Below are 14,689 nucleotides of genomic sequence, written 5' to 3' on the forward strand. Positions count from 1 at the left end.
TATTAACTGTGAAAATTTAGCCTGCTCTTGGCTGGGGAGTTGGTGTCCAATAAATGGTAGCTACAGTAATAATAATCATTATTATTATTCTAAATAAACAACCTAGCACCGAGCCTGCCAATGGCTAATGTCCAACATATATGAACCCTGAAACTTCTTTCCCCTCAAGTAAGTTACATTTCAGAGTCCAAGGACCTTAACATACCAGAGATGTAACCATAAGCTTTGTACGGATATGCCTGTGCAAAGTTATGCTTTACTTAATGCACTTCAGAGATGTTGCACATTTTACAAATTGAAGGTTTGTGGCAGCCCTGCATCAAGCAAGTCTATCGGCGCTGTTTTTCCAATAACATTTGCTCACTTCACGTCTCTATGTCACATTTTGATTAATTCTCACAGTATTTCAAACTTTTTCTTTGTTATTATATTTATTATGGTGATCTGTGATCTTTGATGTTACTATTGTAATTGGGGGTAGGGGGAGTGCCATGAAACGCACTCACACAAGATGGTAAACTTAATAAACGTCATGTGTGTTCTGACTGCTCTACCAACTGCCATTGCCCTGTTTTTCCCCACTCCTCAGGCCTCCCTATTCCCTGAGACACAACAATATTGAAATTAGGCCAATTAATAACCGTACAGTGGCCTCTAAGTGTTCAAGTGAAAGGAAGAGTCACACGTCTCTTACTTTAAATCAAAACCTAGAAATGATTTAGTGAGGAAGGCACGTCAAAAGCCAAAACAGGCTAAAAACCAGGTCTTGTGCACCAGTTAGACAAGTTATAAATGCAAAGGAAAAGTTCTTGAAGGAAATTAAAAGTGCTACTCCAGTGAACACATGAATGATAAGAAAGCGAAACAGCCTTATTGCTGATATGGAGAAAGTTTTAGTGGTCTGGATAGAAGGTCAAACCAGCTGCAACATTCCCTTAAGCCAAAGCCTCATCTAGAACAAATCCCTAATGTTCTTCAATTCTGTGAAGGCTGAGTGAGGTAACGAAGCTGCAGAAGAAAAGTTTGAAACGAGCAGAGGTTGGTTCATGAGGTTTAAGGAAAGAAGTTGTCTCCGTAAGATAAAAGTGCAATGTCTAGCTAAGGTAATGAAGGTGGCTACACTAAACAACAGATTTTCAATGTAGGCAAAACATTGGAAGATGATGCCATCTAGGATTTTCATGGCTAGAGAGAAGTCAATGCCTAGCTTTAAAGCTTCAAAGGACAGACTGACTTTCTTGTTAGGGGTCAATGTAGCTGGTGACTTGAAGTTGAAACCAATGCTTACTTACCATCCCCAAAATTCTAGGTCCTTAAGAATTATGCTAAATCTATTCTACCTGTGCTCTATAAATGGAAAAACGAAGTCTGGAAAACAGCACATCTGTTTACAACATGGTTTACTGAATATTTTAAGCCTGCTGTTGAGAGCTACTACTCATTGGCAATGCACCTGGTCACCCAAGAGCTCTGATGAAGACGTACAAGATTCACATTGTTATCATGCCTGATAACACAACATCCATTCTGCAGCCCATGAATCAAAGAGTAATTTTGACTTTTGAGTCTTATTATTTGCGACATACATTTTGTAAGGCTATAGCTGCTATAGACAGTGATTCCTCTGATGGATCTGGGAAAAGTCAATTGAAAACCTTCTGGAAAAGATTCATTATTCTAGATGTCATTAAAAACATTTGTGATTCATGGGAAGAGGTCAAACTATGAACATTAATATGAATTTGGAAGAAGTTGATTCCAACCCTCAAATATCCAGTAAACCTGTATAACTTTTAGGGGTTCAAGACTTCAGTGGAAGAAGTAACCGCAGATGTGGTGGAAATAGCAAGAGAACAAGAATTAGAAGTGGAGCCTGAAGATGTGACTGGATTGCTGCCAACTCATGATCACAACAGATGAGGAGATGCTTCTTAAGGATGAGCAATGACGATACTGGTTTCTTGAGATGGAATCTTCACTCCTGGTGAAGATGCTGGGAAGATTGTTGAAATGACCACAAAGGATTTAGAATATGACACACACTTAGTTAATAAGGCAGTGGCAGGGTTTGAGAGGACTGACTCCAATTTTGAAGCAAGTTCTTCTTTGGGTAAAATGATATCAAACAGCATTGCCTGCCACCACCCAGATCGGTCAGCAGCCATCAACATCAACACAAGACCCTCTACCAGGAAAAAGATTACAAAGCGCTGAAGGCTCAGATGATGGCTAGCAATTTTTAGCAATAAAGTATTTTTAATTATATTATGTACATTGTTTTTTTAGATATAATGCAATCGTATACTTAGTAAAAGTATAGTATAAACATAACTTTTATATGCACTGGGAAACTAAAAAATTTGTGTGACTCACTTTATTGCAATATTTGCTTTATTGTGTTGATCTAGAACTGAACCCTTGATATTTCTGAGGTGTGTCTACGGATTCTTCATAATTTTATTCAAAAATTTCCTTCATCTGCAAATAATAACATATTTTGGCTCCTTTTTTCTAATCCTTAAACATTTTATTATTTTTTCTTGATTTACCATTTGCTTTGAAGCAGTGATACCAGGCATTTTTGTCTTGTTCCTGATTTTAAACAGAATGGCATTTTTAACACTTTGCCATGAAGTATTATGTTTGCTATAGGTCTTTTTGTGGCTACTCTTAAATAGGTTCAGACAGTTTGCTTTCTCAATTAGCTATACATTTTTATAATGAATGGTTGTTGGATTTCATCAAATGTTTTTCCTACATTTATCAAGGTTACCATATTTTTATTCACTTCAAAATGGTGAATTACAATAATATCGTTTCTAATGTTTAACTCATTTTGCATTTTGAAAAACATCTAATTTGGTCATAATTTATTATATTTTGTTAATATATCACCAGATTCCACTGGCTAACATTTTCATTTAGCATTTTCATTCATTCGTCTATGTCCATGAGTGAAACTGACACATAATTTCCCTTTCTTATATATCCTTGTCTGGTTTTAGCACCAAGTTTTTAGTCACCTCATGAGACCAACTGACAAAATATTCTCTCTTTTTTATTATCTGAAAGTTTAGAATTACCTGCTCCTCAGATTATTAGTAGAACTCACCTCTAAAATTATTGGGGCTGATGTTTTCTTTGCAGGAAGATTTTAAATAATGGGTTAAATTCCTTTACTAGTTACAGGATCATTTAGACTTTTTAAACTCTTCTTGAGTCAGTTTTGATACATTTTTTTCTCTAAAAATTCATACATCTTATCTAGTTTATCCTAATCTGATGGTATATAGGTTTACAAAATATCATCTTATCTTTTTAGTAAATGCATAATCTGTGGTTATATTTCCCTTTTCATTCCATTTTTTCTTTTTTTTTTTGGCAGAGCATAATTAATTTTATTTCATGTACTTTCTCAACACTAAGACAATAGCATTTTAAATCTAGCAGAGAGATGGTTTAGTGTTTTCATGAAAATAATTCAAATGTGTAAATTACTGTTTTATAGCCACACACTTTGCAAATGTCACTATCACATTTGTAGCCCTATGGATTCCAGGGTTTGAGTGTAATCAGCCTTTTGTTTTGTTTTGTTTTGTTTTGTTTCCACACACACACACTGTATTTTATTTTTACAAGAGATAAATAAACTGACACCAAGCATTGTAAATGGATGACCACAACAAAAGCAACAATGATTGCAATTACCAAACACAAAACACATTCATACTATGTCATAATATTGACATAATATCGTTCTCTCTGTTTTCCATTCATCATTTCTGTCATAAGTTTGTCAATGTTATTAAGTCTTTTTAAAGATAAACCCATTGTTGGGCTTCTCTGGTGGCATAGTGGTTAAGAATCCACCTGTCAGTGCAGGTGACACAGGTTCGAGCCCTGGTCCGGGAAGATCCCACATGCTGTGGAGCAACTAAGCCCATGTGCCACAACTACTGAGCCTGCGCTCTAGAGCCCGTGAGCCACAACTACTGAGCCCATGTGCTACAACTACTGAAGCCCACATGCTACAACTACTGAAGCCCACGCGCCTAGAGCCTATGCTCTGCAACAAGAGAAGCCACCGCAATGAGAAGCCCGCGCACCGCAACAAAAAGTAGCCCCTGCTCACCGCAACTAGAGAAAGCCCATGCACAGCAATGAAGGCCCAGTGCAGCCAAAAATAAATAAATAAATTTAAAATAAATAAATAAAGATACACCCCTTTGTCTCCTGCACTGGCTGGAACACATTTGTCCACTGTGGTTTCCTCAGCATCTAGAATCATGCCTAGAGCACTCTAAGTATTCACTACGTATTTGTTAAATTTAAAAACTGCACGGAAAAAGCATAAGAGAATGTGGCTAAAGACCAAGTTTAACTAAGTGCCATAGCAGAAAACAGTAACTACAAATGCATGGATCTTTCTTTCAAGAAGAAAAAGTAAATAACAGCTTAAAAGTTAGTATGTCCTCTGTTTGCACCAATCTTCAGTATTTGCCTAGTTCTGCTCCCCTAGATGGAAATATAGATCTTTCAAGATTTAAAACTCGCAATCTAGTTCTAGTGGTTTTCATGAAAGCAGGCTTATTTTACACAACACGTTTTAGGCTCTGGTGTTAGAAACATAGAAATCATGAGTTTGCTAGTTCTTCTTCACTACCATAGACATTAGTCAACAAGTGATCTTTAACATGTAGTTCTGATCCATCACTATTGCTCATTTTCTAAACTGATGTTGCTGATGCGCTGGAAATAAAGGGGCCTCATAAATGCAAAGACACAGAGGAAATGTTGAAAGGACAATGAACTTGGTACGCATTGCTCAATGGAGTCCTTCAGATACTGGGTTGTCAAACACGGAAGTGCAGGCCACTCTCTCCATTCTCAGGAAAAACTCTCTAGTGATCAGCAATTCCAACCCCTGCATCTCTGTTCCTAAACCAAACTGAATCAGAACGGACGAGAAGATAAATCACAGTTTCCTGCACTTACCCTTCTACACCTTTATAATCTATATACTTAATGGTTTTCTGTTGCAATCTGAGCTGAGAGTCAGATTAATTGCATGACTCCATAGCTGTAAACAGCGTAACTCTGAAGATTAGACTGAGTATGCGCTGGCCCAAGCTAGGCTCTGTAAATCCTAACAAAATCCTTATATCAAATTTTTTTTGTTTTTATATTTGACAAATTTCTCCCAAAGTGAAATACTGAGAACTTCAGGTAATTGAATCCTGCAGAGCTGGTGTCGGGACACAAGACTTGAAGCTAAAAGAGGTAGAGACTACTACAATTTAAGGGAATGACAGTGAGGCAGCTGCATTGCGAGCGCCTGGATTGAGGAAAATGGGCCAGAAGCAGCCCCATCTCTGCTAATAATCTGAGCCTGGCTGAGGACAGTAGCTGAAATCCCCGAAGAGAAGGCCCTGACCTCATGGAACTCAGGTCAAATGCATAAGGCAAGGCAAATGTAGAAGAATATACTTTAGGAGAAAGTATACTGTCTTGAAAATATTTAAAGATTGAGTGTATATTTATGTATAGTAAAAGGGATAATTTTTTTAAATTATAAGTGCTAGAGACAAATGCTCTGTATTTGTCATGATAGATACAGGAGGCTGTTCTGCATATTTATAGTACAACTGTAAGCCAGTGCCTGGAATACAATAGGTGTTCAATTAATATTTTTAGAAGGGTAAGCCGTGTAAAGAGCACTGCCCTGGAGTCTGGAGACCTGGATTCTAATCCTGACCCTGGCATTAACTAGCTTTGTCACTTCAAGAAAGTCACTTAGCTTCTTCAGTCACAAGGTTTTCCTCTATAAAGCGGACTATAAATTGAATGGTCATAAGATAACTTTCTATTTGAAGCATCTATGTCTCCATTAGTGCTACAAGAAGACCAGGTCTCCACACCCAGTAAGAACATACTCTCAAGGAATCACTGAGCAGAATCACAAAGGCAGGGAAGTGAATGGGGTATTCAGTGAAAGGCAGCTAGTCTGGTGTGGCTGGAGAACTGGGCTGTAGAAAGAAGATACAGGTGATGAGCATGAAGGAAGTGGATGGAGCTAGGTCTGAGAATAATCACTTAAAGTGGGAGGGGTAAAGAGCTGCAGCTGAAGATAAGCCCAAAGGATTCCAGCTCACCTGTTAAGCCAATGAAGTCTATAATATTGTGAACAGTGATGTCATCTTGTATGTTTAAAGGGCAGGGGGGTTCAATCCTTGCTGCACATACTGATATATTTTTTAATAGAAGTGCCTGGGTCCCCCCCCTAGAGACTCTGACTCAGTAAAACTGGGAGCGGGGGGAGGCCCTGACATCAGAATTATTTTTTTATCTCTGTAGCAGTTCAGGTGCGTGATGAAAATCACGTGAGCGACGCTTTACAGTTCACATACCTTTCAACGTTATCCTTCCATCCTCACAGCCAGCTTAGAAAGGGAGCAGAGACAGTAGAATGATCACCATTTCACACGTGTGAAAACTGATCTCAAAGAAACACCTCTATCCAAATGACAAGTAGCAGAATTGAGACTCTAAGCTGATTTCCTGAGCCCAGGTCCAGTGCTTTTTCACTGTAGCTCAGCCGCCTAAAATGAAAACAGGTGTAAGTGAGTAAGAATTTATTCCTCCATCCAAGAAAATATTAGAACCAAGAAGCATGACTTGAGGGTAGCAAAGGGTAAATTTAGGCCCAATGAAAAAGCAGTTCTTTGAATGTAGTTAATGCATACATGGACTTACTAACCCAAAGACATGGCAGATGATCATCAAGGGTTGGAAGGAGATTTAAACACATTTATAGGTGAAGGATACACTCTCAACTTTTTGAGAGCAACACTCTTTTCTCATGCATTTGTCAGAGTCCAAAGGCCAGACTGGTTGTATTATGTTACTGACAGCCTACAAATTATAGTCAGATATCCTCAGAGTTTATAGTCTTATCTGCCTCATACTTCTACTGAAAAATTAATTATCTGTGCCCTCAGAAGGAACAGCACAGATAAGTGCAATTCTCACAAATCAGCTACCAAAAATGAGGATGTGGTGAGATGATCCCATTACCGCAGAAGGCCTGGGGCCCCTGGGTGACATCAGGCAAGCTAGTTATTACGTGATTAACATAGGGAAGGAAACTCACAGTTATCAGATGCCTGCGGAGGGGGAAGCCCTGTGTAAGACATTGCACATGCCATCACATTTTGTGCTCACAGGAATCCCAGAAGGGTAGTAGTATCATTAGCTCTTTTTCACAGGTGAGGATAGTCAGGCTTAGAGAGGTTCAACAATACGCTTAAGGTTACAGAGCTCCACACAGCACAACTAAGCCAGAGCCATCTCCAAAGCTGGTGGTCGTTCCACTATACTGTTTCTCACAGCCTACCCAAGTATAGAAAGAAACCTGATGCAACACAGTAAGCAACTACATGAAAAGACTTGGCCACTATTAGATGGCTCTGTCTTCAGGGAGGGCATCTCAGTGGCTGCGGAGCTGCGTGGCTCACATCATGGGCAGCAGAACTCACAGCAGCGGCAGGAAGACAGGGCTCCTGACCTGCAAAGTCAGGGGGCATCTGATCCTTACACTCACATGTAGAACGTTCCTCCAGAGCTGGGATTGTTTCCCCTGCGTGGGGAGTCCTAATGCTACATAGCAGATATGGCATTTCCAGAGCATGGCAGGCTAACTGTCAAAAAGATAGTAAGAATGTTGGCAGCCACATGGCTGTTAAACAATCAAAACTTCACTGCCTAGGACAAAAGCCAGAGCTCTTAGAAGCTGCTGCCTTAAATTCTGTGGGGTGCTAAGCTCTAAGGAAACACGTAGCATTACACATACCATCCTTAAATACAACCCAAAGTGAGAGATGCATAGCTGGTTCAGAGGACTGAGTGCCAAACCTTTAACACTGAGAAACTACCCATGAAACATACAGCTCAGTTAGTACATTTAATCCAGATGGAGCACCCCAAACACAGTAGGCCCGAAAAGCATCAACTCACACAGAAACCACCATCATCCTTAGCTTACACTGCTGAAATGTGCGTACAGTACCTCCGCCATAAGCTTCTCTGCTACAAACACCTCTGCCGCAAACACTTTTGCCGCAAGTGTTTTCCCTGTGTAACTTAACTGGCCGTAAGGCATGGCTGCCGTAAAGGATAAAAGAACTGGTTGACAGTTTGGTTTCATTTCTTCATTGACGCAGTACTCCCATTTTTATATTGCATTAATCTGAAAAACGCTGAGGGTCTCAAAGGCACAGGATTGAACACATAAGTCCCACAGAATTTTGGACTGTCTGTCCAAAAGTGACATTATGCCCAGAACAAACAACAGTGTAGAGGCTTTTCACAACACAATTCAAAGCTCAGTTACAAATATACATCCTAGAATTTGGAAGCTGTTACCTGTTTTTTTTTCAAAGTGATTCAGTTATATATATACAGACACAGACACACACACATACGTACACTTTATATTCTAATACATATATTCTTTTTCACATTCTTTTCCATTATAGGTTATTACAAGATATTGAATATAGCTCCCTGTGATACACAGTAGGTCCTTGCTGTTTACCTGTTTTATATATGGTAGTGTGTATATGTTAATCCCAAGATCCTAATTTATTGTCCCCCCACCCATCCCCTTTGGTAACCATAAGTTTGTTTTCTATGTCTGTGAGTCTATTTCTGTTTTGTAAATAAGTTCATTTGTATCATTTTTTGAGATTCCACAGGTAAATGATATCATATGGTATTTGTCTTTATGTGACTCACTTTACTTAATATGATAATCTCTAGGTCCATCCATGTTGCTGCAAAGGGCATTATTTCATTCTTTTCATGGCTGAGTAGTATAGTATATACAGTATACCGCATCTTCTTTCTCCATTTATCTGTTGATGGACATTTAGGTTGCTTCCATGTCTTGGCTATTGTAAACCATGCTGCTTTGAACACTGGAGTACATGTGTCTTTTCGAATTATGGTTTTCTCCAGATACACGTGCAGGAGTGGAATGCAGGATCATACTCTATTTCTAGTTTTTTAAGGAAACTCCATACTGTTTTCCATAGGGACTGCACCAATTTACATTCCCACCAAGAGTGTAGGAGGTTTCCTTTTTCTCCACACCCTCTCCAGCATTCATTATTTGTAGACTTTTTAATGATGGCCATTCTGACTGGTGTGAGGTGATACCTCGTTGTAGTTTTGATTTGCATTTCTCTAACAATTAGTGATATTGAGCGTCTTTTCACATGCCTGTTGGCCATCTGCATGTCTTCTTTGGAGCTGTTACCTCTCTTAATGAAGGAGGAAATTTTAGCGAAAAAGAAAAACTGTGCAAAGTGAGAGAGTAGCATGGACAAATATACACTACCAAATGTAAAATAGAGAGTGGGAAGCAGCTGCATAGCACAGGGAGATCAGCTCGGTGCTTTGTGACCACCTAGAAAGGTGGGATAGGGAGGGTGGGAGGGAGATGCAAGAGGGAGGAGATATGGGGATATATGTATATATATAGCTGATTCACTCTGTTATAAAGCAGCAACTAACACACCATTGTAAAGCAATTATACTCCAATAAAGATGTAAAAAATAAATAAATAAAAAATAAAATAAAGACTAGTGGAAAAAGAAAAAAATGAAAAAAAAAAAGAAAATGTGTGATGCCAAACAAAGAGATGAATTAACAAGCAAAGAAATGTATAAAATACTATGAATGAAAAACTTTGAAGACAAGTATTTAGGTACAATCCATAAAATAGAATCAGTTATTTGTGCAGTATTGCCATGAATCTATGCACATTTTAAATGTATTCAAATAATTTGTATTTTGCAATAATGTCTTTTTAATTTTTTTTTTTTTTTTTTTTTGCGGTATGCGGGCCTCTCACTGTTGTGGCCTCTCCCGTTGCGGAGCACAGGCTCCAGACGCGCAGGCTCAGCAGCCATGGCTCACGGGCCCAGCCGCTCCGCAGCATGTGGGATCTTCCCGGACCGGAGCACGAACCCGTGTCCCCTGCATCAGCAGGCGGACTCTCAACCACTGCGCCACCAGGGAAGCCCTGTCTTTTTAATTTTGTAATTCATTTTTCATGTTTCATTATGTCCGTTTCCATGCCCCTCTTTTATTTTTTGCTATTTTATCTTATATGGCAAAATTGCCTTATGGCCAATTAGTTATGCAGCAAGTATGTTTAGGCAAAAATGCTTGAGGCAAAGATGTTTATTGCAAAGAGGCTTTTGACGAAAATACCTAGAACTGTTGAAATGGCCTTGTTCCTGCTATCCCTGCATTCCTCACCATGTTTCAACCCACTTCCCACCAGCAGCCAGACCCTCTTCTTGAAACACATAGATCCGATTTTGTTGTGCCCCTGCTCAAAACCTTTCCATTGTTCTTAGTATAAAGTTACTTAATTCATGACCATAGCCAGCCAACCTCCTCAGCCTGATCATACCCACTCTCCCTCATACCCACCAAGCTCTATTTTGTCCTTTTTTTAGTTTCCTAACCACACTTCCCTGCCTCAGGACTTTATCACATGCCTTGTCCTGGTCTGAATCATGACCTTTCTCCCCACCCCCAGCCCATCACCTTAACCAGGCTAATTTCATTCCTCATATTTCTGCCTAAATGTCACATTTTCAGAATATCCAAATTAGGTGTCTCCTCTTATACTTTTCTCATAGCACCCTACTGTTCTGCTTTCAGGACAATCACAGTTTGAATGTAGCAATTAAGTATTTAAGTCTTTGTTAAAGTCTGTTTTTCCTACTAGAATGTAAGCTCCAGGAGAGCACAGGAAAATGACTCATTCATTTCTCTGTTCCTAAGTGCCTTCTACATTAAGTTGTTTATTCAATATTTGTTGAACAAATGAAAGAATGAATGAACATGGGTACTCTTCCCCTGAAACACTCTGTTCTCTAATAATCTAGGGATAATCCAAAACAGGTTTCCTTCCAAACTGAGGGCCTGTCCCTGCACATCAAATTATGTCTCCTGGGTCACAGGATGACCCATTGCACCCAAGCAGGTGCTCCCTGCCACTGCCAGTCTGGTGTCATAGCATCTCATCTGCAAGATGGGTCTCATGGCACTAGCCACAGTCTGGGTTATAAGCACAGAACTCATGTCCTCAGCACATGACACGAGACCATAAGAGGCAAATTTCTTGCCTTGCACAAAATTAGTCATTTAATAAATATTTGTTGCATTGGATTCTGAGTGTTGAACAAGACCTATGAAAAAGCCCCACATTTTATATCTAAAAGTTTAGTTCATGATTTCAAATACTGAAATCCATCATTCACATAGGAGTATGTATATTTGCAAAGCATGTTTCATTTGTTGATTAAGAAAATACCATGGGGCTTCCCTGGTGGCGCAGTGGTTGGGAGTCCGCCTGCCGATGCGGGGGACGCGGGTTCGTGCCCTGGTCCGGGAGGATCCCACGTGCCGCGGAGCGGCTGGACCCGTGGGCCATGGCTGCTGGGCCTGCGCGTCCGGAGGCTGTGCTCCGCAGCGGGAGGGGCCGCAGTGGTGAGAGGCCCGCGTACCACAAAGAAAAAAAAAAAAAAGAAAATACCATGAAAAATTTTTAAAAATAAAATAAAATAAAATGCAGAACAGGGACTTCCCTGGTGGCACAGTGGTTAAGAATCTGCCTGCCAGTGCAGGAGACACGAGTTTGATCCCTGGTCCTGGAAGATCCCACATGTCGCGGAGCAATTAAGCCCGTGTGCCACAACTACTGAGCCTGTGCTCTAGAGCCCACAAGCTACAACTACTGAGCCCATGTGCCACAACTACTGAAGCCCGCATGCCTAGAGCCCATGCTCTACAACAAGAGAAGCCACCGCAATGAGAAGCCCATGCACCGCAACAAAGAGTAGCCACAGCTCACCGCAACTAGAGAAAGCCTGCATGCAGCAACAAAGACCCAACGCAGCCATAAATGAATAAATAAATAAATTTATAAAAAAGAAAACAAATGCAAAACAAAAAAGAAGAGAGAGAAAATATCATAATCTTAGTTAGAATCTACTGCTACTCTCCCAAATAAAAAAACAAGACAAAAGAGAATGGCACTCTGAGGGATTTAACCTATTTTTATGGGGCAAAAATTTCTATTTCTATCCCAGGAATCTGGAGCCCCAGAGAAGGCTGTAAGGTGTGGGCAGTGTTGCAAATAAGCTTCTAGCCCACAGCCCTCTGCACTGTTCGTGTACCTAGTGGTAACCGTGGCAGAGTCTACAGATATATCATTGCAATGCAACAATGGAGGGACAGCACTGAAATATGAAAACAGCAATTAAGAGCAAGGTTACTAGTTCCTTAGTATACATCATGAAAGTATTTCCCAATCTTGCACTTAATTGTGAGATGCTCAAGCAGTGACATAAAATGACAGGAAAAACTGCAAATAAGTGAAGGAAAGCCCGTAAAGGAGTTAAGGCAGTAATCTAACTGGGCAGATGGTACACAAACACCCCAATCTTCATCCTGTTCTAGCACCCAATGATCTAAAGTGCAGGTAACTGATGAATAAGTTCAGCGATTATGACAATTCCAGGGACAGAATGCAAAAGGCCATTTAAAATATTAAAAGGAAGAAAGACAAAGCCCACACATGCTCATGTGCACTTACACACATGGAGCACAAATAGGCTAGAAAGTTAATAATGCCCAGACCCTGCATATAACCCTCCAGCCCCAATGCCTCCAGGGAACTCAGACCCCCTGGTCCTCCCCACTCGGCAACCATTGCTGAGTGTCCACCACGCCACTCCGGGACCACAGCCAGGAGCTCCCTCTCTTAGTATTCACAGATGCATCATCCTTGTTTAGAACCTGCTGACCTCGCATCTGATGGAGTCAACTGAAACACCCACCAAAATGACAACAATGACAGTACCTTAGTGTTAGACACCAGAAAGGTACTGATTGAAACAGTCCTCTCTAAATAAACAACAAGGATGTATTGTAGAGCACAGAGAACTATATTCAATATCTTGTAATAAGCTATGATGGAAAAGAATCAAAAAAAGAATATAGATATATACAGTATACATATATATGTATACAATACATATATATGTATGACCAAACCCCTTTGCTGTATACATGAAACTAACACAATATTGTAAATCAACTATATTTCAATAAAAAATAATAAATAAATAGACAAAAAAGAATTCTGGCACAAAAAGGGAGTATATTCTTCAGCAATATTTACAAATGATTTATAGATTTATTCACATAAGATTTAATTAGGGAAATTTTTTTTTTTTTTTTGCGGTACGCGGGCCTCTCACTGTTGTGGCCTCTCCCGTTGTGGAGCACAGGCTCCGGACGCGCAGGCTCAGTGGCCATGGCTCATGGGCTCAGCCGCTCTGCGGCATGTGGGATCCTCCCGGACCGGGGCACGAACCCGTGTCCCCTGCATTGGCAGGCAGCCTCTCAACCACTGCGCCACCAGGGAAGTCCTAATTAGGGAATATTTTATGTTGCATTAGCCAAACTACAATTATTTCCATACTTAGTCAAGCACCAAGGTTTAATCCATTTAACAATTAAAAACAAACAAACAAAAAAAGACAGCTCTCTGTCTCTCTCCCTCTCCCTATTGGACACACACATTTAAAGACCTGAAGAGTTTCCGTGCTTTTCCTGGAATCATGTGACCAGCTACAATTTGGGAACCTATCAAAGCAAATTCTCATCAAATGCCTTAACTCTGGGTTTGTCTTCCACATAAAATATGAGTCACTCTTAGGACCCAACAATTTAAGTTAAACTTTGTCTGCACTGTGGTTTCCTCCAACAGGACCGTGCTTCACAACTTCCATGTCAGTCTAGCTCTCTTCGCTAGATTTGGACAGCCCTGGGTCTACTTCAGTGGTCACCTCAGAGCTCTTTCATAGATAAGGAAATAAAAATTGAAAATCAAGAGTGGAAACTGGCATCAACATCCCATTGGATGTTACTAAGAAGTCAGATAATGGGAAAAACTTAGAACTCACTCTTGGATGAGCCAGATTTTATCACTTCTCAGTGTACTAGCGGTTTCTTGCTGCCCAAATTACTGATGGGATTACCTGTGATCCTACCATTGTGGTTTAACAGTTGAGTTTTAAAGTTTCTTTGATCTTAAAGATACCATTTTAAAAATGCAGTTTGTCTTAGGAGAGACCACACCTTACAGCTCCATTAGATTATATAATTCAATATTTAAGATCCGGAAAGATCTGATACTGAGATAAATAAATCAAGAAACAATTGTGTTTACTTCCCATTTTTTTTTTTTTTTCCTAATTGTGGTCAAAATTATGCCACCATACTTTGTGAGGCCTTGGGTGGATTACCTAACTGCACGGAGTTCAACTTGGCCCTCTTTCAAAAACGGAGATTTCAATCTTTTTCCAATGTCACGCTATCATAAAAACTGTTCATTGTATGCATATACATTTCAGAAAGTATAAAACATGATATCTACCTTAATCTTTGAAAGTCATATAGCATACGGAGCATGGTGAACATCTAAGTACCATAAAAAAATAAAGTGAAAGGCAGTGATTACATTTACAGCAGAAGGGATGAGTATGACTTGGAGAAGAAAATGTCTTTCATATAGAATTTTAATTAAATATCTCAATTTTACAA

The sequence above is a fragment of the Leucopleurus acutus genome (assembly GCF_964270905.1).
Source record: "Leucopleurus acutus genome assembly, chromosome: 1".
Lineage (NCBI taxonomy): Eukaryota > Metazoa > Chordata > Mammalia > Artiodactyla > Delphinidae > Leucopleurus > Leucopleurus acutus.